Genomic DNA, 26,332 nt, shown 5'->3' with positions numbered 1-26,332 from the left:
AATTCTTGTAGATTTACATTGATTGTAGATATATTTATGCATAAATAGATATTTACATTACATATTAATCTACAAATTACTCTCATGGAAATTGAATAATTGTTTTAAATAAAAACACACTATCTTCTAAACCTTATAATAATTCTATTTCTAATTTAATAAATTTAAGTAATAATTCAGTTGTTTTATGTGTAAAAAAAAGCGACTTTATTCATTGTTCTTATACAACATCATCCAATCATTTAACTTCATTAAAGAGTTAGTTTCCATAATATGTGCTTGTAATTTAAAACACAGCATTTCTTGTATTCAGCTTAGAAAGGAACAATGACTCAATTACATTTCCAAATAGGTTAAAAAATTTGGAAAGTGTTTAGATTTTAGAATAACATTTTTAATAATATTCACAAGATATTTTGAGAGAAATAACACAGATTGATAATTTTCAACCTAATTATATATTTTTATTTCCCCTATTCTGTAGCCAAATTAAAACAACTCCAGAAATAATTCTAACAGCATCTTTGACTAGTGTCCATGTGCAATTTTATATGCAGAAATTTTGATTTAGTTATCACATTGAAAAATCATATTTTAAAAAACAGAACACAGTATTTGGGGGTAAGAAAACAAAGATTATAGCTGTAACATTTGAAATACTTGGTTTATTTTTGTATGTATATATCCTTTAAAACTAACTTTAAAATCACCTTAAACATTATTTTCTATTTTGGTTCCCTTTATATATTATTATTTTATTCAACTATTAATTGTTTTTCTACACAATACCATGAAAAGCATGGTGTGTGGTGTATGTGGTGTGTGTGTGTGCGTGCACACATGTACATGCACGTGTACGCACATGGTTCTTTTGGGGAGGGCTAGTTTTATTTGTATGTATGCATGGCAAATGCATCTAGTGAAACCACAAATTGTCAGGTGGGAGAAGGAACAATAGATGAATGTATAGCTGGAGAGACAGTAACAGGATAAGGGTGTAAGAGAGCATAAGGAGGCATGTTTGTGTCTGGGAGACAAAGACATTGGCATTTTGACAGGATACCTGGGGAGGTCTCTATAAGAAGACGAGTAAGTTCTTGATGAGAGGGGAGGGGATCTATGAAGCTAACTTGAGTCTTACCAATCTGAACCTGGAGGCAGAGGTCTGTTATTGTCCAGAGAAAAAGTGTCTGTACAAGGGCAAAAGAAGCCAACAAGCTATCAATAAGAGTGGAAAAAGCACCAGAGGGGACAGTAGACAAGTCACCACAGCCTGGCCATGGTGGCCCTTGCTTAAAAAAATCTGAAATTTTCATAGAAATGGAACCAATAGGCTTTCTTTCCCTCTCCCTTTCTGTGTTTTATCTATCTACTCTTGTTAGGTCTTCATATCTACTGATTCTGCAGACAACCTTAATTTGAAAATGTATTTAAAACTGCACTTATATTGTACATGGACAGACATTTCCTTGTTATTTCTCCATGATAATATTATTAAAAGAAAACTATATCATGTTATGGGGTGGTGACACACTGGAAATTATTTACGGTATATGGTAGTATATGTGTAAGTTACATCTAATCATATTCAATTTTATGTAAGGGACTTGGAAATTTTCTCTACCTTAGACTCTGTGAAATATCCTGGAAGACTAATCCCACATGGATACCAAGGGGTAACTCTAGAATCAGCTTTTAAGACCTCAGTTTTTCTCTGACCCCTCCTTTCCCCCTCTCTCTTAATAGTTTCAATTGCCCTGGTATATATGTATATACTGTATCCATATGTGCACATGTGTGTTTACAGGTTCCTGACTTCACAGACTGGACTATGCGATTATTGCTCACTGAACTCATATTGGAATCCCACAAATCCTTATAATAAATCTAAATGCACCTTGCTTGATTTCTGTCTTACCGGCTGATGATAGAGTTTCCTCTTGGTGTCCATGTGAAATTGGTCTTCCAAGATATAATCCATAGAGGCTAAGATAAAAAGAATTTCCAATCCCCTTACAAAAATGGAATACTATTATATGTAACTTACACATAAAAATTCCAGTATATCACCATCTCTAGTGAGATATAAATAGTTTATACGTTATTATCAGGAAAACATAGAGTAAAATATCTTCACATGTATACTGAAAGTTCATTTTAAAACTATGGGACCTCTAACAGTGGAGCCAGTGTTTATCCATAGTGTACAAATGGACATTGGGAGCCCATTCCCTACAGTGGGATACTATTGCTGCCCAGAAACATGAAAGAAGGCCTAGGCCCTCCCCCAAATGATGTGACAGACTTTGATAATCCCCCATAGAAGGCCTCACTATCCTTGGGGAGTGGGGGGGAGTGAGTAGGGAGGGATTGTAGGGATCATGGGAGGATGGGAGGGTAAGTGAATTGGGGGATTGATATGTAAAATAATATTTTTTCTAAAAAATATTTTTATTTTAAATCCATACCAGCTTTCACTCTCTGTCATATTCCTTTGAGACACAGCCTCTTACTGAATCTGAACTTGCTGTTACGCTAGAATAGTTGGACTGGAAGACATACGTATCTCTGTCCTATCAAAGTTTCATTGCTGCTGGGAATCCAAACTCAAGACTGCATGTTTCTGTAGCATATTTCCATTCTCACTGAGGCCATCTCTATGGTCCAAGACTGAAAACATTTTTTTTAAATCAGAGGAAACAGTATATATCATTTCTATTATCTGAATAGGTTGAAGAAGAAAAGGAAGAATTGGAGAAACCAATCACCTTTGAGCTAGTGGACAAGTATGAGACATGTATACATATAGAAACAATAGAATTTACTATGACTCTGATATAGAGTATAAGGCAAAAAATATAGTTGAATATTATCTTAATAGTGTTGTGTAATAAATGGGATGCTCTCAAATGTGGGAAGAATCAGAGGTAGCTAAAATGATGCCTTTATTGCATGCAGTCAGTGCTCAGTTGTAGACATTGTGGCAGAGATGCTAAAAAGTTATCCAAGTCTACAAAGTAGGCATTTAACCTTGTGTTACTACCACTGGACTCTCCAGCATATAAGTAATATTTGTCTCTGGTATTTTTCTTTGACCAGCTGTACTGTGTATGGTAAAGAGACTCCATGTAGACATATGCATTGTTGTATAGATATTGCATGATGTAAGCTTGGTTGATGATGCAGTTCTAGTTTCAACTTGACGTATCATTCACTTGTGTAACTTTAGCCCTTTCAATGATCAAATTCTATTAATGAAAGCTTGGAGTTCTGACAGTTGTAAAATAGCACTGCCATAATAACGTATTTTTATATTTCTTTTGTAATTTTAAAGCTAACCCTTAAAGTAAATGCGGAAAAAATAGTGTATCTTGTTTTGCTATTTTGTTTTCACCTAAGTCCAGGAAATCAAATATACTTTATATATTTATACAAAAATGAAATGTTGACTATGTGTTTACACCATAAATTCTTAAATGTCCTGAGCACTGGTTTTTCTTGCAAAACCTCAAACATTCAGATTTTAAATATAGAAATGTACATTGTTCAGTGCATGTATGGATTAGTTTTCAGCCAAGGAAAGAAGCAATAGAATGAATATATGATAAAGAAGGTTTAGGAGATTGATTGCAGTCAACCAATGACTTAGTCATATCAGAGAGGCATACAATCCTGTATTTACTCAATTGGCAAGCCTGGCTGTCTCAGGAATACTGGTTTTGTGCTGAAGATGATGGAGAATCCTGAAAGCTGTTGATTTTCTGTTTATGTAGGCAGCCTGAAATGTCAGAAAATGAATGCAGGAATGGTAGCAAGAGAATTGTTAATTTACCAGCATCAGTGAATGAATGCTTGTGAAATTCAAAATTACCTTTGTCTATTTATTTTATCTATTTTGACATCATAAAATATCATCCACAGTTGAGGCACGTCATTTTTTTTCAGATTATCTGCTTACAAAAATCCTTACTTGATTTCAGAAATAGTCATGTGTTGATATCCGAGATTAACTTGCATTGTGTTTGTGTTTGTACATATATCTGTTCATCCAGCCATCCCTCCATCAATCTAATCATGCATATGAATGCATATAAACACACACACACAAAGAGAGGGAGAGAGAGAGAGAGAGAGAGAGAGAGAGAGAGAGAGAGAGAGAGAGAGAGAGAATCACAAACATCATGAAAAAATACAACTTTTATCTCAAAGAGGGCAAAAGTTGTTTTTGTGCTTAGGCCAATGTGACTGACCATTACCTAGGAAAACAGGTAGTATAGAAATTACCCCAATTTCCATGTGCTGTTTAGTATCTATTCCATGAAATATTTTTATAGCAGAAGATCAAAAATGCTATAAATCAATATATTTTTCAAATGCTTTGGTGTGTACATTAGGTGATATACATACAGCGTAGTGGACATACCTCTACCACAAACCTAAAATGCCATTTGATTTGCATTCTTAGTTAGATATTTTCTTTTTAATTTTTTTATTAGTTCAAATTAGGAACAAGATTGCTTCATATGTCAAGCCCTTCTCCCTCTCTCTCCTCTGCCCCTTCCCCTCCCCCACCTATCCCCACCCCATCCACCCTCCACTCCCCAGGCAGGGTAGGACAGTTGATGGAGGCTCCCCAAAGTCCACCACATCATCCTGGGCCAGGCCTAGGCCCAACCCCTGCAGCCAGGCCAAGAGTGCATCCCTTCATGTGTGATGGTCTCTCAAAGTTCCTTCTTACACCAGGGAAAAATACTAATCCAATACCAGGGGCCTCCTAGAATGCAGAGGTCTCCTAATTGACATTCATGTTCAGGAGTCTGGATCAGTCCTGTACTAGCCTTCCAGACAGCAGTCTGGGGTCTATGTGCTCCCCTTGTACAGGCCAGCAGTTTCTGTGGGTTTCACCAGCCTGGTACCGACCCTTTTGATCATCATTCCTCCCTTTCTGCAACTAAGTTCCAGAGTTCAGTACAATGTATAGCTGTGGGTGTCTGCCTCTGCTTCCATCAGACACTGGATGAGGGCTCTAGGATGGCATAAAAAGTAGTCATCAGTCTCATTATAGGGGAAGGGCATTTAGGTTATCCTCTCCACCATTGCCTATATTGCCAGTTTGTGTCATCCTTGTAGATCTCTGGAAATCTCCCAAGTGCCAGATCTCTCCTCAGACCTATAATGGCTCCCTCTGATATGGTATCTCTCATCCTTCTCTATTCTTTCCCGAACTCAACATTTCTGGTCCTCCATTTCCTCCTCCCCCTCATCTTCTCCTGCTCTCATTCTGGCAGCTCCCTCTCCCCTACTCTCATGCTCCCAATTTGCTCAGTAGTTCCTGTCCCTTCCTATTCCTGGGGTCCATGCATTTTTTTTCCTTAGAGTACTTTTTGTTTCCTAGTTTCTTTGGTGAAGAGGATTGTAGGCTGGTAATACTTTGCTCTTTGTCTAATTTTCATATATGAGTGAGTACATACCAAGTTTGTCTTTTTGTGATTGGGTTACCTCACTCGGGATGGTTTCTTCTAGTTCCATCCATTTGCCTTCGAATTTCAAGATTCCATTGCTTTTTTCTGCTGAGTAGTATTCCATTGTATAAATGTACCACATTTTCTCTACCCAGTTTTCAGTTGAGGGGCATCTAGATTGCTTCCATGTTCTGGCTATTACAAACAATGCTGCTATGAACATGGTTAAGCATATGTCCTGGTTGTAGGGATGTGCATTATTTGGGTATATGCCCAAGAGAGGAATTGCTGGATCTTGAAGTAAACTGATTCCTCTTTTTCTGAAAAACTGCCATACTGATTTCCAGAGTGGTCTTACAAATTTGCACTCCCACCAGCAATGGAAGAGTGTTCCTTTTTCTCCACATCCTCTCCAGCATAAATTGTCATTGGTATTTTGGGTTTTAGCCATTCTGGAGGTTGCAAGATGGTATCTCCTAGTTGTTTTGAGTTGGATATCTCTTGTGGCCACATTCCAAACAATTTCAATAATAGTCACTAAGATGTTACTTCATCAAGAGATGGGTAATAAATGTTTGCTAATGGGGATAAACATGACAAAATAAAACTGAGTTTCAGAATGAAACATTCCAAATCAGCCTTATAGTCACAGTTTCTTTCTAGGAATTGTTTCTTTTTTGTTTCTTTTATACCAGAGCAATGGGTTGCCTTTGTAGGATTTTGATCTTGTTGATAAAAAATTTAAACAAAGATTTGGAAGGGATTATTTGCAGGAAAACTCACTTGAGTTACAAAGAAAAATGACAGATGAGACCAAATAGAGTTTTTAGGAGGTAAATAGAAACAGGGAAAGAAGAAGTCCCATTTTAATAGTATAAGTAAAAAGGCACACATTGAATGGCAGAGTGGCCATGGATTTGTTCTTTGTATTTCACACTAAAGAGATGCAGATTTTCTCCCATCTCAAAGTGGCAATTGTCTTGTGTACAAAAACTGTCATTCACCTTTTTATACCAGCCACAGAAGAAATCATATTCTTCTATTTAGATTTTTAGAATTCATTTGGATGGCCGAGGACTCAGAATGTCTTCTAAGAGCAAAGAATCTCAAGTACCCAATTGTTTTTTCAGGTTACCACCTAGGTTTGTCTGCTTTGGGCCAGCTTTAAATTTACAATGCATTCTAGGACCACTGAGGATAGTGAATACTTCCTGAAGCCCAGTGCAAGTTTATTTTTAATTAATTATCAGTAGCCAGTTCTTGAAGTTTTTCCATTATGGTGTTTGAAATCTTCTCTAAAGATGAGAATATGATACCGATCATGTCTTCGCATCAGAGGATACACACACACACACACACACACACACACACACACACACACACACACACAAACACACACGACAAAGACAAGTGAAGTATGGTGCTCTAACTTATTGCATATTTTTCATATATCTATTAAAATATTCCTAGCTTCTTTTGAGGTAGGAAGGTATGGGATATAAGGAACACCCTGTTCCTTATAGTTTTTACCCATCTAGTACTAAAAGATTTGACCTGTCAATAATTTCTGTGGATAATTCAGCATTCTAAAATCTGTTCTCAGTTTTAAATTTTTTGTAAGTGCCATCATAAGCTGCAACAGGTTGGAAAGTTGCCTTGTGTCTTTTCATTCTTTTTTTCTTTTATTATTATTAATTATTATTATTATTATTATTATTACTAATTCAAGTTAGGGAACAGGATTGTTTCACATATAAGTCCCCTCTCCCTCTTCCTCCCCTCACCCCATTCCTTCTCCCCCACCTCCAACCTAACCCCCACCCCATACACCCACCACTCCCCAGGTAGGGTAGGGCCCCCAACAGGGGCTCCACCAAGTCCACCAAATCTTCCTGTGCTGGGCCTAGGCCCCTCCCCATGTGTCCAGAGACAGAGTGCATCGCTTCAATTGGGATGGGCTCTCAAAGTCCGCCACACACACCAGGGCAAAACGCCAGTCCACCTCCGGAGGCTGCCAGGAGTGCAGGGGCCTCCCCATTGGCATCCATGATCAGGGGGCTGGATCAGTCCCATACTGGCCTCCCAAAGAGCATCTGGGGTTGATATGCTTTCCCTTTTTCAAACCAACTGTTTCTGTGGGTTTCTCCAACCTGGTACAGACCCCTTTGTTCTTCATTCCTCCCTCTCTTCAACTAGGTTACAGATTTCAGTTCAGTGTATTTCTGTGGATGTCTGTCTCTGCTTCCATCAGCCACTGGATGAGGACTCTACGATAGCATAGAGAGTAGTCATCAATCTCATTCTAAGGGAAGGGCTTCTAGGCCATCCTCTCCTCCACTGTCCAGACTGTCAGATCATGTAATCATTGTAGGTCTCTGGAGATCTCCCTAGTTCCAGATCACTTCTCAGACCTATAGTGGCTCCCTCTGATATGGTTTCTCTCATCCTGCTCTCTCTCCTCTATTCTTCCCCCAACTCAATATATCTGCTCCTCCATTTCTTCTCCTCTACTCTTCTTCTTGTGCTCTTATTGTGGCAGCACCCACTCCCCTACCCTCATGCTCTCAATTAGCTCAGGAGTTCATGCCACTTCCCATTCCTGGGGTCCATTTATCCCTTAGAGTCATTCATGATTTCTAGTTTCTTTGGGGAAGAGGATTATAGGCTGGTAAACCTTTGCTCTATGTCTAAAAATCATATATGAGTGAGTACATACCATGTTTGTCTTTTTGTGATTGGGTTACCTCACTCAGGATGGTTTCTTCTAGTTCCATCCATTTGCCTGCGAATTTCAAGATTCCATTGCTTTATTCTGCTGAGTAGTATTCCATTGTATAAATGTACCACATTTTCTCTTTCCATTCTTCAGTTGAGGGGCATCTAGGTTGCTTCCAGGTTCTGGCTATTACAAACAATGCTGCTATGAACATTGTTGAACATATGTCCTTGTTGTAGGAACATGCAGTATTTGGGTATATACCCAAGAGAGGAATGGCTGGATCTTGAGGTAGATTGATTCCCATTTTTCTGAGCAACCTCCATACTGATTTCCAAAGTGGTCTTACAAGTTCACACTCCCACCAGCAATGGAGGAGTGTTCCTTCTTCTCCACAACCTCTCCAGCATAGGTTGTCATTGGTATTTTTGATTTTAGCCATTCTGACAGGTGTGAGGTGGTATCTCAGAGTTGTTTTGAGTTGCATTTCTCTGATGGCCAAGGATTTTGAGCACTTTCTTAAGTGTCTTTCAGCCATTTCAGATTCCTCTGTTGAAATTCTCTGTTTAGTTCTGCACCCCACTTTTTAATTTCATTGTTTGGTGTTTTGGTGGCTAGCTTCTTGAGCTCCTTGTATATTTTGGAAATCAGTCCTCTGTCAGATGTGGGGCTGGTGAAGATCTTTTCCCATTCTGTGGGTGGTCGTTTTGTCTTACTGACTGTGTCCTTTGCCTTACAGAAGCTTCTAAGTTTCAGGAGGTCCCATTTATTGATTGCAGACCTCAGTGTCTGTGCTTCTGGCAGGATGTTCAGGAATCCTTCTCATGTGCCAATTTGTTGAAGGGTTATTCCCACTTTCTCTTCTAGAAGATTCAGTGTGGCTGGATTTATGGAGAGATCTTTGATCCATTTGCACTTAAGTTTTGTGCATGGTGACAGGTATGGATAATCTGCAATTTTCTGCATGTCCGAATCCAATTGTGCCAGCACCATTTGTTGAAGATGCTATCTTTTTTCATTGTATAGATTTAGCACCTTTGTCAAAAATAAGGTGTTCGTAGGTGGTGTTAATATCTGGGTCTTCAATTAGATTCCATTGGTCTATCTGTCTATTCTTATGCCAATACCAAGCTGTTTTCAGAACTATGGCTCTATAGGAGTGCTTGAAGTCAGGGATGGTGATGCCTCCAGAAGATCTTTTATTGTATTGAGTTGTTTTTGGCTATCCTGGGTTTTTTATTTTTCCATATAAAGTTGAGTATTGTTCTTTCAATGTCTGTGAAAAACTGTGTTGGGATTTTGCTGGGGATTGCATTGAATCTGTAGATTTGCTTTTGGTAGGATTGCCATTTTTACTTTGTTAATTCTGCCTATCCAAGAGCATGGGAGATCTTCCCACTTTCTGGTATCTTCTTTATTTTCTTTCTTTAAAGTCTCAAAGTTCTTATTGTACAGGTCTTTCACTTTTTTGGTTAGTGTTACCCCCAGATATTTATGTTTCTTGTGGATATTGTGAAAGGTGATGTATCTGTGATTTTCTTTCTCATTGAGTTTTATCATCTGTATACAGTAGGGCTACAGATTTTTTTTTGAGTTAATTTTGTATCCTGCTACATTGCTAAAGGTGTTTATGCAGTTAGGGGAAGTTTTCCTGGTAGTGAGTTTTCCGGTCCTATATAAACTCTCATGTCATCAGGCAATACGCTCGTTTAAGAGTTTGACTTCCGTCCTTTTCCCCGCAAATTTTCTGGTTGTATCCCTTTTTTCCAATTTGTATCACTTTGATCCCCTGTTCTTGTCTTATTGCTCTAGCTATAACTTCAAGTACAGTACTGAAGAGGTATGGAGAGAGTGGACAGCCTTGTATTATTCCTGATTTTAGAGGAAATGCTTCGAGTTTCTCTCCATTTAGTTTGATGTTGGCTATTGGTTTGGTGTATATCGCGTTTATCATGTTTAGATATGTTCCTGTTATTCCTGTTCTCTCCAAGATCTTTATCATGAAGGGATGTTGGATTTTGTCAAAGGCTTTTTCAGCACCTAATGAGATGATCATGTGGTTTTTCTTTTTCGGTTTGTTTATATGGTGGATTACATTGATGGTTTTTCATATGTTGAACCATCCTTGCATCCCTGGGATGAAGCCTACTTGATCGTGGTAGACGATTTTTCTGATATGTTCTTGGATTCAATTAGCCAATATTTTATTGAGTATTATAGCATCGATGTTCATGAGGGATATCGGTCTATAGTTCTCTTTCTTAGTCTTATCTTTGTGTGGGTTGGGTATCAAAGTGATTGTAGCCTCATAGAAAGAGTTTGGAAATATCCCATCTGCTTCTATTGTGTGGAACAGTTTGAGGAGTACTGGTATCAGCTCTTGTTAGAATTTCTGTTAGATTTCTGCAGTGAAGCCATCTGGCCCTGGGCTTTTTTTGGTTGGGAGGCTTTTGATGACTGCTTCTATTTCTTTACGGGTTATGGGTCGATTTAAACTGTTTTTCTGATCTTGATTTAATTTTGGTAAGTGATATTTATCAAGGAAACTGTCCATTTCCATTAGATTTTTGAATTTTGTGGAGTACAGATTTTCAAAGTATGACCTAAAGATTCTCTATATTTCCACAGTGTCCGTTGTTATATCCCGCTTTTTGTTTCTGATTTTGTTAATTAGCATGCTCTCTCTCTGCCTTTTGGTTAGTTTGGCTAGAGGTTTGTCTATCTTGTTGATCTTCTCAAAGAACCAACTCTTTGTTTCATTGATTCTTTGTAATGTTTTCCTAGTTTCTACTTTATTGATTTCAGCTCTCAGGTTGATTATTTCCTGGCATCTACTCCTCCTTGGTGAGTTTGCTTCTTTTTTTGCTCTAGTGCTTTCAGTTGTTCTGTCAGTTCTCTAATGTGACTTTTCTTTAGTTTCTTCATGTGGGCACTTAGTGCTATGAGTTTCCCTCTTAGCCCTGCTTTCAGAGTGTTCCATAAGTTTTGGTATGTTGTGTCTGCATTCTCATTATATTCTAGGAAGTCTTTAATTTGTTTTTTATTTCTTCCTCAACCCAGGAATGGTGCAATTGAGTGTTATTCATTTTCCAAAAGTTTGCAGGTTTTCTGCCATTTGTATTGTTCCTGAATTCTAGCTTTAATGCATGGTGATCTGATAAGATACAGGGGGTTATTTCAATTCTTTTGTAACTATGGAGGTTTGCCCTGTTGCCTACTATGTGGTCAATTTTAGAGAAGGTGCCACGTGGTGCTGAGAAGAAGGTATATTCTTTTGAGTTTGGATGCAATGCTCTATAGATATTTGTTAACACCAGTTGGGTCATAACTTCTTTCAGATCCTTTGTTTCTTTGTTAAGTTTCTGTCTGGTGGTTTTGTCTAGTTGTGTAAGGGGGTTGTTGAAGTCTCCTACTATAAGTGTGTGTGGTTTTATGTGTGGTTTGAGCTTTAGTAATGTTTCTTTCACAAATGTGGGTGCCTTCATATTTGGGGCATAGATGTTCAGGATTGAGATTTCATCTTGATGGACTTTTCCTGTGATGAGTATGAAATGCCCTTCTTCATCTCTTTTGATTGATTTTAGTTTAAAGTCCAATTTGTTAGATATTAGGATTATTACACCGGCTTGTTTCTTGAGCCATTTGATTGGAAAATCTTTTCCCATCTTTTTACTCTGAGGTATCGCCTGTCTTTGAAGTTGAGGTGTGTTTCTTGTAAACAGCAGAAGGATGGATTCTGTCTTCGTATCCATTCTGTTAGCCTATATCTTTTTATGGGTTTAAGACCATTGACATTTAGGGATATTAATGTCCATTGTTCGTTGGTTCTTGTTTGTTTGGGATTTATTGTTGGTGGTGTCATTGTGTGTGGATTTTGCCCTCCTGCTTCTTTTTCTGTTTGGCAAAATTAGATTATCTATTGCCTGTGTTTTTGTGCGTGTAGTTATGTTCCTTGGGTTGGAGTTGTCCTTCCAGAACCTTGTAGTGCTGGATTTGTGGGTACGTATTGTTTAAATCTGTTTTTGTCATGGAATATCTTGATTTCTCCATCTATAATGATTGAAAGTTTTGCTGGGTACAGTAGTCTGGGTTGACATCCATGCTCCCTTAGTGCTTGTAGGGTATCTATCCAAGACCTTCTGCCTTTCAGAGTTTCCATTGAGAAGTCAGGTGTGATTCTAATTGGTTTGCCTTTATATGTTACTTGGCCTTTTTCCTTTGCAGCTCTTAATATTTTCTCTTTATTCTGTAGATTTGGAGTTTTGATTATTATGTGTCGGGGGACTTCTTTTTGTGGTCCAGTCTGTTTGGTGTCCTATAAGCTTCTTGTACTTTCATAGGCATATCTTTCTGTAGGTTGGGGAAGTTTTCTTCTATGATTTTGTTGAATATGTTTTCTGTACCTTTGAGCAGTGTTTCTTCACCTTCTTCTACACCTATAATTCTTAGGTTTGGTCTTTTCACAGTGTCGCATATTTCCTGGATATTTTGTGTTAGGGATTTATTGGACTTGAGGTTTTCTTTGGTTGATTAATGTATATCCTCTAGCGAGTCTTCAATAGCTGAGATTCTCTCTTCCGTCTCTTGGATTCTATTAGTTATACTCATGTCTTTAGATCCTGATCATTTATCCAGTCTTTCCATTTCCAACATCGCCTCATTCTGTGTATTCTGTATTGTGTCTAATTCAGCTTTCATGCTTTGAACTGTTTCAAGAGCTTTCTTCACTTGTTTGGTTGTTTTATCTTCGTTTTCTTTAGCTTCTTTAAGAGATTTGTTTATTTCTTGAATTTTTTGGTTTGTCTTTTCCTCCATTTCGTGTAATTTTTTGCTTGCTTTTTCTTCTATTTCTTTAAGGGATTTTCTTGTTTCCTCTTTGAAGGTCTCTATCAACTTGCTGAGATAATTTTTGAGGTCCATTTCTTCCTCATGCACTATGTTGGGCTTTTCAGGTCTTGCTGGAGTGGAGTCCCTAGATTCTGGTGGTCTCATATTGGTCTTTCTGTTGTTGAGCTAGTTCTTATTCTGTCTTCTTCCCATATCTTTTTCCAGTGAGTGCAGGTAGGATCTCTCTATCTCCTCTTGTTATGCTGTAGTGTGTGTGGACCAGGAATTCAATGTCCAAAGCTCTGGATGGTCTTGCTTCTCCTCGTAGGCTCCTCACTCTGAAGGAGTTAGGCCTCCATAGGGATCGGGTGTGTGGGGACAGGACAGGAAGTAAGAGTGGGGTGTTTCCAGGCTGAGGGGGTTCCTCACTGCCTGGGCAGGTCTACCCCAAGCAGGAGCAGGCCCGGGGAGATTGGGATGGATGGGGCTTTGATAGGGAGTTGGGTACGAGTGGTGGATCACTCACCTCCTGGCAGATCGGTCACCGGGAATGGAAGGAAGAGTGGCCTGTACCCAGATTCAGGGAGCTCCTCCCTGCCTGGGCGTGTCTATTTCAAGCAGGGACAAGCCTGGGGGATCTGGGTAAATGGCGCTTTGGACAGGAGTTGGGTAAAAGCAGCGTGTCTTTTCATTCTTATGCCTCATTTTTTATGTGGACAGCCTGGAATGGAATGGATGCTTCTCTATTTACAAGGTTGATCTCACGTTCTTTGCATATTTCTCCTTAAGTAGCTCTGTAACCTAAAATTCCTATGTCTGATATGGGCTAAATAGAGTATGGAGATATTCACCTTATAGAAGTAAACATTTTTGTCTGAAGTTATTTAACTGTAGTTGCTTTTTAAATATTTAAGTGTCAAAATGGATAAAATTATGATATTTTTCAAACATTAACTTTTTGTGGAGAAAATGAAACTAAATTTAGATAGCACTTAACAGTTTTTGAGATGTGTAGCATAGGCTAGTTTTAAACTCACTTGATATTTGAGGATGATCTTAAACCCCAAACCTCCTGTCTGTACCTTAAGGGTATCCCTACACAGTGCTTGAATAGAACCCAGGTTTGTGCCTGGGATGCAAGCTTTTTGGCAAATATGCGACATTCTGTGTAGTCCTTACATATTTTTGTGGCAAAGTTTACAATAGTTCACCTAACCAAACCTAGTATAAATCAATTTTATCCATCTAGAAAGCAAGTAAAAAAACTACATTCACTCAGGAAGAGTAAATTCAACAAACAGGAATCATATGAATTTTATTCTTATTTGTTTCAAGAATAGAGAGGATTGGGACTTCAATTGCTAAGAATTTATAGAATAAATGCAATTTCTTCTTGTGAGGTTTACTTCTTCAGGTTAGGAAACAGCAAACTTTTTTTTTTTCAAAAATGTTAAGCTACTGATTACATGGAACCATATAAGTACCTACTACAATGTTTCCTCAGATAGATAATACAAACTTTGAATATAATGTTTAGAACACTGGTCTTTAATTTTCACCATCTCAGTGGCCTCAGATAAGGACATCCCCCATCCCTGAAATATTCCCTAGAAAATGCCAAGGCTCCAATTCAAATTTGTGATCATGAAATCATTTTTTATCCTTGTTTCTATTCTTCATAGTGTATTTCCAAGTCTTCAATGATTCTCTTGAGTTAGTTCCTATTTCTGTTCATAATCCCTATAAATTCTCTCAAGTAGACTATTACCTTTTGGCAAAAACACAATTATGTTCTCCAAGGAGTGTTGTAATGGCACCCTGAATGTTCTACCTGCTCCCTATGCAGTCCTCATGAATCTATTCCTGTTCACATACTCAGGCTATGAGACAGAAGTCAGGTCATGTTTTCTGGGAATAGAAAACCTGAATGTAATGCCTGATGTCAGCTCAGAAATCCTTGTTTGGCACATGAACTCGTCAGCCCATTCTGGAATGCTATCTCCATGCACTACCCACAGCTGCAGTCATATGACATCCTACACTTGTACCTTAGCCTTCTTGTGCAAAATAATAATTTCCAATGTGGTCTTTTGTTTCCTTCTCGAACATTCAAACAAAATTTATTTGTATTATAAGTAGTTCACATATTTTAAAAAAGCCGAGCATTGGTGGCACATGCCTTTATTCCCAGAACTCAGGAGGCAGAGGCAGGCGGATCTCTGTGAGACTAAGGCCAGCCTAGTCTCCAGAGCAAGTGACAGGATAGGCTCCAAACCTACACAGAGAAACCCTGTCTCGAAAAACAAACAAAAACAAAAACAAAAACAAAAACAAACTCAGTATCACTTTATCAAGATAACTAATAACAAATGTAAGTTTTCCTTAACATGCTTTTGCTAACACATCAATGATTCATGATTCACTATATATATTTTTTTCTGTATTTTTTCTTATTGGATTACTAAATTTACATTCAAAAAGTCATTTGACTTCCCTTAGTTTTTTTTTTCCTCCTTGGTTAATCTGCACAACTATAAGAACATGTGTTTTCTTTGTATACAAATAATTCCAGGACTAAGGGCAGCACTTCGAACATGGTGGGATTGACAAAATATTTATTTTAAAAGCGCTGATTATACATTGGTTACACATGTACTATTCATATGACAGCTAATGTTGCAATTTACTTTCAAGGTGTATTCCATTGAAGAAGGTAGGCTGATTTTATTGCATGCTCCTGAGCATGCATAGGTTTGTTTCCTACTTAAAGTGCTAATCACAATATATATTGCAAATGTGTGAAGAATAATTTTATTAGATGGGAAAAGAAAGAAAACCATCATTTAATAAAATAATTTGAAGACAGACATTTTATGCATGAGAGGAAAGAACTGTTGTATCTAGGGAATTGTGAAATTGATATCAAAAATGTTTTCAGATGAATCTCTCTTATATTTGAAATTTCGAAAAACAACACATAAATAAAAGTGATGACCTACATGAGAGAAAAATCCTTGTCTTTTTTGTTGTTATGTTCCTAGATGGTTTTTCTCTGGGGCTAAGTTGTAAAAAAAACAGAACGTGAAACATGGTTTATATGCAAATGTTTTATTTAGGGAAAAAATCTATGGAAAAATGAGGAACTGGGTAGAAACTGAATACGCAGTATAAATGAAAAGTATTGATATAGCTAACCTTGTTGTACTTAGGCTTTACAAAAGTTTTTTTTTTTTTTTTTTTAAGACAGGTCTTAGAATTTACACCCATGTGAGACATATTAATCTTGATTCCCCAGTACTTTTTTCTACATGATTATCCTGAGAGAGATAATTCCTTTTCAATGAGTTAAGTTGTTAGCACATGAGGTAAGAACTGAGCAGTGCCACCCACAAGGCAGGCTGTAGTTGCAGCTCTGTGAGGCTGCCTATAGCTCCTCTGGAAAGTGCTACTCCACACCTGCAGAGAAAAAGGCAATGGTAAGGAAGTCTGAGGCAGAGTGCCAGCATCAGATGCTTTGGGATAAAGGTTTACTACCCCTCACAATGAATTGTTTCCATTAACATGATGCCATTTCCCAAGGATTATTTTCTCAATGAGAGATTCAGGATGCTCACCTGAAGGTGCATTACTCATATCAACTTCCATTTTGTCAACATAAAATCCAACTTCATCAAAGCCTGCTAAAGAAAATACATATACATTGAAGTGGTGACCATGAAATAATGATGAGAGTCAGCTTTCCACATTAGGATCCAAAGAGACTTGATTAATTTAACTACTGAAATATAAATGACTTTATACTTACATTTAATGTTAAATGAGGTAAGTGCCATGTTTTTTTTTCATTTTAACAAACATAGCCAAGAAAATTGCAAGCTGCATTTGTGTACAAACTATAAAAAATATAATGTTAAACCTGAAGAGTTATTTGAGTGAAGGTTAGTGGCATTAAAAAGAAGTAGAAATCCAATATTTTGCATTATATAGTCAATAGCCACATTTGAAGCATCACCCCAGGCTTCTAGAATCATATATAGTATTCAAAATGTTACTGCAAACCAATACTAAAATGTTGCCCTAGAAATGCATACTATTAATAATATGGACAAATGAGTACCAAGGTTAAGTGCTGTTGTAGCTTAATGTATTGGGAGTTATTAACAGAAGTGGAATCCTGCAATAGCAATGAGAACCTGGCAATATACTCTCCATTGCAAATGAAGGATAGTCATATGAAGGAAGGATATTTTTGATTTCAAATCAATGCTCAGATATTCTACAACATTAATCAAAGACAATATATTGTGTTGGAAACTCATGGTTTTGCATGGAAGAGTGCTCTGGTGGTATAGCTTCAATAACATGAAATTTTAACTAATCAATTCAGAATTTTTTCAATAAAGTAATTGGATTAATTTTTTCCTTCAAAAAGAAACTTTTGTAATAAAACTGAAAACTTATGAACCACTGCATCTAACTGATGTAGTAAAATGCATGAAGTTTATAGATGCTAATATGTTAAACATATACTGTAATATAGGCTAACATAAATGTCAATTTTAAGGAAAATTATTCTGAGCAGTAATAAGTATGTGATAAGTGCACTGTTTATTAAAGGAACATGTTCACCAAGTATTATTTTAACTGTACAACAAACTTAAAATTAGAACATGAAAATAGTTTTGTGCCAACTATGAACATTCAACATCTTACTTTGTTATTATTTTTAACTTTAATTATAATAAAATTTAAAAATTTATATTAAAAGGAAATAAATACATGAACACATGCATGGATATATATACACATCCATGACATATATATGAAATATTAAAATTTGTATGTGAAACATTTTTCTTTTGGAAGTATCATCAGAGGGAAAAATAAAATTGAAAGTTTAGAATAACATTCTATGTATTCTCATGACAATGTCTATATTTAAAAAAATATAATCAGTTTACTGATGACATTAAGAATTATGCATCTTGAAAAGTAACCATCAAACACTCTATTCAATTGATAGAATAGATGACTTGAATTTCATATTTCAGTAAAAGGAAATTAAAATTAGAAAAATCATGAATCAGTTGTGCATATCTGTCAGGAAATGAGTTTAAACTACTTCAGTATAGGATAAATTGTTGGAATTGGATACTTATGAGTACTTGAAGTTAAATTATGAAAATATTACTTCTCTCAGTTCCACTTTGTGAAATAAAATATTATCCACTGACAAAATTGCTTTGCAATATTGTCTTCTCATTCCTATCACTACTCCTCTTTTACTCTGTTTCTACACTACATTACTGAAATAAACTTTAGCAGCAACTGACATGCACACTATAGCATATAAGCAGTTTGCTAATATGTGAAATGAGATTGAGAATAGTGTTTGATTATATCAATTTCTTTTTCTCTTTAAGTTGCTATTTTTTACTATTATGGAACTCTGTGTACATTTGACACTTCTTATATACATTAGTGGTTTTCCATACAACATATTAATATCATGTGATACAAGAATGAATCCCCAGTTTACCAGGTAGATCTCATGATCTTTATAGACATCTAATGATTATGGTTTTATCAATATTCTATATGAGGAAGTCAAAACAAAAAACACTTTAGGGGAGATTATACAGTTCCTCCAATGCAAAGTTCATATCCTTCTAAATACAACACAACTGTTTAAATACCTATTTTATGTATTTAGTATGACAACCCTGATTTAAAAAATACTTTTTCCACCAGTGCATAACATTCTGCTGATTCAAACAGTATAAATTGTCTCTTCCTAGAGAATCTACTTTAGTTGTTTTTTTTTCTGTAGCAGGAGAAAAACTAATGCTAGACTAGAGATCAATGTGCCTAACAAATTCATAAGCAGATCAGTTGTAGAGGTCTACTGCTCCCCAAATTCTTCAAACTTCTAGGTCAGTTAAAAATCGGGTGGCTCTTTGCTTTTCTGTCTATCTTGAGTTATTTTTTCTGCTTCTGCTCATTTAAGTTTGTTATCATTATCCATGCATTTTACACTGATATATTTTTCCTTCCATTTCATTCTGCATCAGGTCCTCTGTGCATATATTACAGCTATTACCTTAGCACTATTAGGAGACTTGTGACAGTGAGAATGAGTGGATCTCTTACTCTTGTGCCTGTTCCTGGGACACTTTTTCTCCTGTTGGGTTGCTATGTCCAACTTCAATGTTATAGTTTTTATTTCTATGTAAATTTATTGGAAATGTAACATTTTTGTCTCACTCATATACTTTGTAAAGCAGGGTCCTACTGGCTAGTATCTTTTATGAAAGTTCATTTAAGTAAATAGTAGGGCTCACAACAATGGAAGAAGGATGTGGAGTTTGATGATTTTGTGATAATGGAGAACAAATGTTAAGTTCCTTGTGTTCCTTGAATGAAGAATTTAATAAGAAATAAGAAATTGTCATTCTGGAACGTAGTACAATGCAAAGGTTGGTGCTTTGTAAGTATCTCAGTGCAAACAGGAGTCTGTGTTCTTCACAGGCTGGAGAAAGTTTTCTTCTTGAAGAATGTCAGTTCAACATTAAATTGAGTTTCTTACTTATAGTCTGTCATTAACACAAATTTATATGCATAGTCTTACTTGATTTTCAACTCAGTCCTAACTTTTTATTTTTAAATTCTGCATGCATTAGTTAGAAATCATACGATGAATTCATGTTTGTTTTTCATAAAAAATCTTCACTTATCTTACACTAAATTTAAGCCCTCTATGGAAAAAACTACAAATCTGTAGCATATTCCTCATTTTGAGGCAAAGGCATGGAGGGAATGATTTAATAGAAATATAGCTGGGGATGAAAGTTTAGGGTATAAGAAACAAAAAACAAAAATAGCACACTTCCACTCATGCAAGCTTTGCTAGCCACACACCTGTATCATTTAATAAAGGAGCTCTTGGCTTTCTGAAACAAGGCAGAATTCGACAAAGTAAAAATAATAGACAGAAGAATATTGAAATGCATACCAAAGTCCAAAATAATATGGCTTTTATTTGGGTTATGGAAATATCATTTTTTTCAATCCCACATCTTGGTAAACTTGGGAAGTGGTATGTAAAGATTTTTTCATGAAGTCCACAAAAATTATAAGAAAGAATCCCTTCACCTAACTAAAACATCAAAAAAAATCAAGAAAAAAAAGTAATAAACTGGGTCATCTTAGAAACTCCATTGATGACTAATATGCAATTGGGAATCTTATACTATAAAAACAAAGTAGAAATTCCTGAGATAAAATACTCAACAATGAAAGAAGAGGGATGAATGAAGAACATTTCTTTTTGGATTGATGTTGTTTGCATTTGATTTGAACAAAATACATAGCAAATTTTTACTGTGTCTTGATCTTAGAAACAAAAGAAAAATGGTTAGTCAGTTATAAATATGTGAATCAGTTTCCAAAGTCTCTAATTATTTAATTTAATTTAATTTAATTTAAAAATTAAACATGAGCACTTTCATAGGAATAAAGATAACTATGAGGTTAGCTTTCAGAATTATCTTCAATAGGAGAGACACAGGTTCATGACCATAACCATCCCTGAAAAATCCCTTAAAGTGCAAGAGCATTAGAAGAGGCAGCACTATACCACAAGAAGCATAATTTGGTCTTGAAGGGAAAGCTTTTGGTTCTGGTATACAAAGGCACCTTTGGCATCTTACAGGTTTTAAAGAAAATGAGTGCTCCAGACCTGGTGACCTACTCTGGCCTATCCTACATGCCACTAGGTGAGATTTTAAACTATTGCTGTAGCTGCAAAAAGGAGGGCTTCAAGACTACATCCTGGGTTTTTGTCAATATGTGTCTCACAGATAATTGGTAGGTATGTAACCTATAACTAGTACTGGTCTACACTTCATTTTAGGCCAGGACCCTGATATTTTCATTGCTAGAACTCATTAAGGTGTTAATGGTGTGCTTTCACTCTATTCTTAGCCTATGAATTGTTTTCATTATTGTGGGACTTTTGCGTTTCCATGTGATATCTGTGACTCTTTTGATGGGGGATTTAATTGAGTATATAAATTACTTTGAGTATTATAAATATTTTAACAAAATTATTTTTGAATCTGTGATTATGGGACACCTTTATTTTTCTGCACCCACTATATTTTACTTCATTACTAAAGCATAACTTTAATTGTAGTGATTTTCCACATATCTCATTCAATTTATTCAAGATATTATAATTTTGTGTGTTCTGCAAATGTTATTACTGTATAAATTACCCTTTAAACTAGTTTGGGTTCATAATTGTTTTGTGTTGATGCCAAAAGATATAATTTTGCTGGCTGCACTTATCTCTTCTAACTTATTTTTTTAATGTATGTATCATTTTCTACATTGAGAACATTCATCAGAAAATGGGTAATTTACTTCATCCTTTTGAGTTTGGAATATTATTTATTTCTTTCTCTTCCACACTTATCTAGGTATGCCTGTCAGCAGTATGCTGCCTAGTATTAGCTAAAGTATAGCTAATTAATTTGTTTCAGGATTTAGATGAAAAGTTTTATTAATCCTACATTCAATATGATATCTCTCATGCATCTTTGAGTGATATATAAGAATTGGCTAAGGCATGTTGTTCATGAAAATTGAAAAATTTTTATAGTGAAGAAATCTCAAGTTTATTTCATTTTTAAGGCATCTACTGAAATAACACTTTGGATTTTTACCAGTGATCTGGGTCTATTCTGGGTGTCCCAGGTTCTTGACATTGTATTCTTAAATAAATAAAGGTCAATTACTATAATGTGTCTGATATTAAACTTATTCATGCACAATTCTGAGTAGACATAAGATGGTAAGGAGAGGGACTGTAAATGTTGATGTAACTTACATTGCTTACCTAATTAGTGCAGGCATACTAAAATTCAGTTCAGGGAAGTTTGGCATCTCTGCCTGCAGATAGAAGCTTGAGTAGAGTACAGTTGAATAGGATGCATAGCTGATTACACTTAAGAAAAGTAGAAATATATTCTGTTGTTAGGGGAATGCAGGCAGTTTGATACTGGTGGGGGTCCTGGGCCAATAGCCAGTATGTCACTAGAGCTTTTGTTAAATATGTTGTTCCTAGCATATAAGCATATTACATTACTTTGTCAATTATTTGAAGAGGTATATGTGCACAATCCCTATCAAGTTAGTTCCCAAACTCTGAACAATTTCCTATGCTTTCCTGTGTCATGTTTTAAACATCTAATTTATTCAGAGAGTATGTGTATGTGTGTTTGTGTGTGTACATGTGCCTGCACACTAATGAGTACATGACACAGTTCGTAAGTGGAAGTCAGAAGACAAATTTTAGAAGTTGATTTCTCTCATTTCTCAATATAGGTTTCAAGTTTTAAAGGCCTAGCGAAAGTGGCTTTGCCAGGTGAACCATTTTGCCAGTCTCTTCCTCAGCTTTAAGGCAATCAGATATGTGCATTTGAACACTTGGCACCCATCACTGTTATGCAATAATTAACAGACAGATGCTTGTAGGAAGAAGTAGGTCCCTCTGGGTGTGCAATAAAGTTGGGAACTAGGCCTCACTTCCTGGCCTTTAGTTTTTCTATGGACTTAATGTGACCAGCCACCTCACATTCCTGCTCCAATCCATGATGGACTGTATCCTTTAGAACCATAAGCTCAAAGAAGTCTTCTAGTTTGAACACACACAAATAAATAAACACAGAAACATATAGTTATACAAATATACACCACGGTACTTTATATAGGTCACTAATGAGATGTACAACTTTAGTATCTTGGTTAAACTGCCAGTGTTAAACCCAGCTATGAAATAGCTATCATTTCTTTTTACAGCAAAGAATTATTTGACCAAAACTATTGCAGTTTGGCGAAGTTGTGTGCTTCACATCTTTTCTCTTTCAGCCAAAATGAAGATGTTACATGATGTTGCATGATGGTGAGGCTTCCATTATTATGAAACCAAAATTGTGCCATTAATTTTGTTGAGAGTTGGACGCAGATGATTGAGTCATTTTTTTATTGTTGTGGATATTAAGAAATACTTGAATAAAATAAATAGTGGAGAAAATATTTATTTTGGCTCATTATTTAAGATAATGTGTTGCAACAACTTGGAGAAGAGTTGGTATGAGAGAAGCTTGTCTGTGGTGTCAGGAGCAGGAGCCTGCTAATGATATAAGTCTTTTGGATCAGGGCTGAAGGATAAGTAAGAATATGAAGTCAGGCACTAAAAGTCATACTGTGTAGCACAAAATATAAAAGACCCAGGGACAGTTATTGGGGTTCAAGTTTCAAGCTGAAAATCAGAGAAGCAAAGCAGCAGACCACTAGCTCTTACCTCTACCTATGCTCAGACAAAAGGTGTGATTCTCAGACTACTCCCAACTTCACTGCTCCTCAGATTCACTCACACTGATATGCTCTCCTCAATGCCTCTAACTTTTACACCTCTCAAATACTGGTATTAAATACATGAACTTTGATTTACTCTCCAGTAACCCAGGGTGGTCTTGTACTCAGAGATCTATGTGCCTTTCTCCCGAGTCCTGGAATTAAAGGCATATGCTACTACTGCATGATCTCTATAGCTTGAGGCAGACTTAGCTTTCTGAATCCTGAGGCATGCTTTCATAAATCATAAATAATATATCACCACAATACTGCCTCTCACAAACATACTTGCTCCATATCCTACGCTTTTCACAAACTTCTTAAAATATAACAACATTTGGGAACAAGTAGGGAACATTTTACATACAAAATAATAGTGATCAGTTCAGTGAGCATTATTGTATTTAATACAGTGAGATTATTGTTGGTTTCATTGTTACAAAAACAAATTTTCTCCTTTACAACTTTATTCATGGGTTATGAATAATGAAAAGCTGATGAGAAATGACAATGGATATGTCAAACAAATCATGGGATGTTTTCTTGCCTAGTTAGAAAAACTACCCTTGAATCATAGTTATATTTATGCCTACTTTTTCTTTTCACTCCATCAAGGAATTATTATGGGAATTAAATTTGATAATATCTTAGCACTTTCAAATAGCTTCAAAGTTTTTAAAAGAATGAAGGTGTCCCTTTTATTTTGATCCCTTAAACTATCAATATTAAAATGTGTAGAAATTATTGAATTATTCATTTTCTTGTATATTTTGCCATGTAATAATTCATACAAAGTTTCCTGGATAACAGATTCCCCTGTCTACACCTCCCAGGTTTTCAAACTACCTTTCTGTCTCTCTTCAGGAAAGAACAAGATTCTATGACACAACAAAACATAACAAAATAAAATTAGTAAGATAAAGCTAAAAGCATCACATCGAAGGTAAAAAGGGCAAAAAAAAAAGCAAGGAAAAAACCCGGGCATTGGTGGCACACGCCTTTAATCGCAGCACTCGGGAGGCAGAGGCAGGTGGATCTCTGTGAGTCGAGTCCAGCCTGGTCTACAAGAGTTAGTTCCAGGACAGCCTCCAAAGCCACAGAGAAACCGTGTCTCAAAAACAAACAAAACAAAACAAAAAGACAAGGAAAAGAGCCCCAGGATAATGCACAATAATCAGAGACCCATTCATTCACACACCAAGGCAATCAGTAAAAATACTAAACCGAAAGTTCCCATATTCCTTCTGCCCCTTTTTCTATTGGATTCTCCAAGCTTTGAGGGGAAGGTTTGATGGAGACATCTCATTTAGAGTTTGTTTTCCAAGGTCTCTGTGCATAATATATGGCTGTGGATCTCAGTATTTGCTTGCATCAACTGTAGGAATAAGTTGCTCTGATGATGGTTGAATGAAACACTACTTTATGTGTGTAGCAGAGTATAATTAGGGATGTTTTTATTGTTAATATTGTTTTAAAACTGTAGTACTTTGTTTTACCCTAGGTGTCTGGGCTTTCTAGTCATGTTTCCCTTGTCACTCAGTTTCTGTAGTGGTTTTATCTCCTGAGGTAGTCCTCAGTTCAAACCAGACATTGGTTGCTTATGTGCCACCATTACCATAATATATTTTTCATTGAGAGCAGATTGCAAGTCAAAGCTTTTGTGGTTGGTATGGTATTCATTGTCCCCTTCTCAAATTCTGCAGAACATTCATACCAAAGTCACTAGAATAGAGGGGTGAAGTTTGCATGTAGGCACCAGCTCTACCTCCCTATATTTAGTGAGTTGATTGGGTAGTGTCTTCATCAATGAGACCTTGCTATGGGTTTTTGGAGAGTCTCCTATTGGGTTGTTTGTGGGTTTTCATGGAACCACATTGGCCAACAACTTAATTAGATATAACTCATTCCTGGTTCTTGAAACTTTGTTTGGTGGTAAGAAACGGCCATTTGGAACTCCAACACCCTGATTATTTGGAGACTACATTAAGATTACCTTCATATATTTTCAAAAGTTTCTGCTGCACTAGGTTTCCATAGCACCCCTTAAATGCCCCTCAATTCCAGCTATATCTCCCAACCCTCCCTCCCTCAATCCCATCTTCCCTCCCTTTCCCCACTCAATCCTTCCCTTACCATCACCTGGGCTGCAGTACATTCATAAAATATATTCTATTGATCCCTCAAGTGAGATATATGTGTTCATCCTAGTCCCTCTCTATATATCTAACCTTTCTGGGTTTACAGATTGTACCTTGATTGATAAAACACTCAATAAGGCATATACAAAATTGGTAAAATTGCTTGAGATGCATAATTTAATCATAGCCTCAGAAAAGGTACAAAAGGACACTGTTGTTAACTATCTAGGGGCTAAGATTCTCCCTCATACAATTATTCCACAAAAGATAGAGATTAGAAAAGATAATTTAAAAACTCTTAATGATTTTCAAAAGTTGTTGGGAGATATAAATTGGATAAGATGTTATTTAAAATTACCAAATTATGAGTTGAAGCCATTGTATAATATTCTCAATGGTGATTCAGCATTAGATTCACCTAGGCAGTTAACTGCTGAAGCCAGAGAAGCTTTAAAGAAAGTGGAGACAGAATTACAAAATGCCAGCCTTAAACGGCTAATAGAAAATATGGATATTCTTTTGTGTGTGCTTCCAACATTCTCCCAGCCTACAGCTTTGCTGTGGCAAGATGGTCCGTTACTATGGATTTATTCTAAATCCTCCCCAGGAAAAACTATTGAATACTATCCTGCAGCGGTTGCTGACTTGGCTCAAAATGGGATACAGCAATGTATTCAATATTTTGGGAAACTACCAATTAAGATCATAATCCCTTATACTGCTCAACAAGTTAAGATACTTTGTGGAACTGTGGATGATTGGGCAATTCT

This window comes from Cricetulus griseus, chromosome 6, assembly GCF_003668045.3.
Source record: "Cricetulus griseus strain 17A/GY chromosome 6, alternate assembly CriGri-PICRH-1.0, whole genome shotgun sequence".
NCBI lineage: Eukaryota > Metazoa > Chordata > Mammalia > Rodentia > Cricetidae > Cricetulus > Cricetulus griseus.
Note: the sequence above shows the minus strand (reverse complement) of the source record.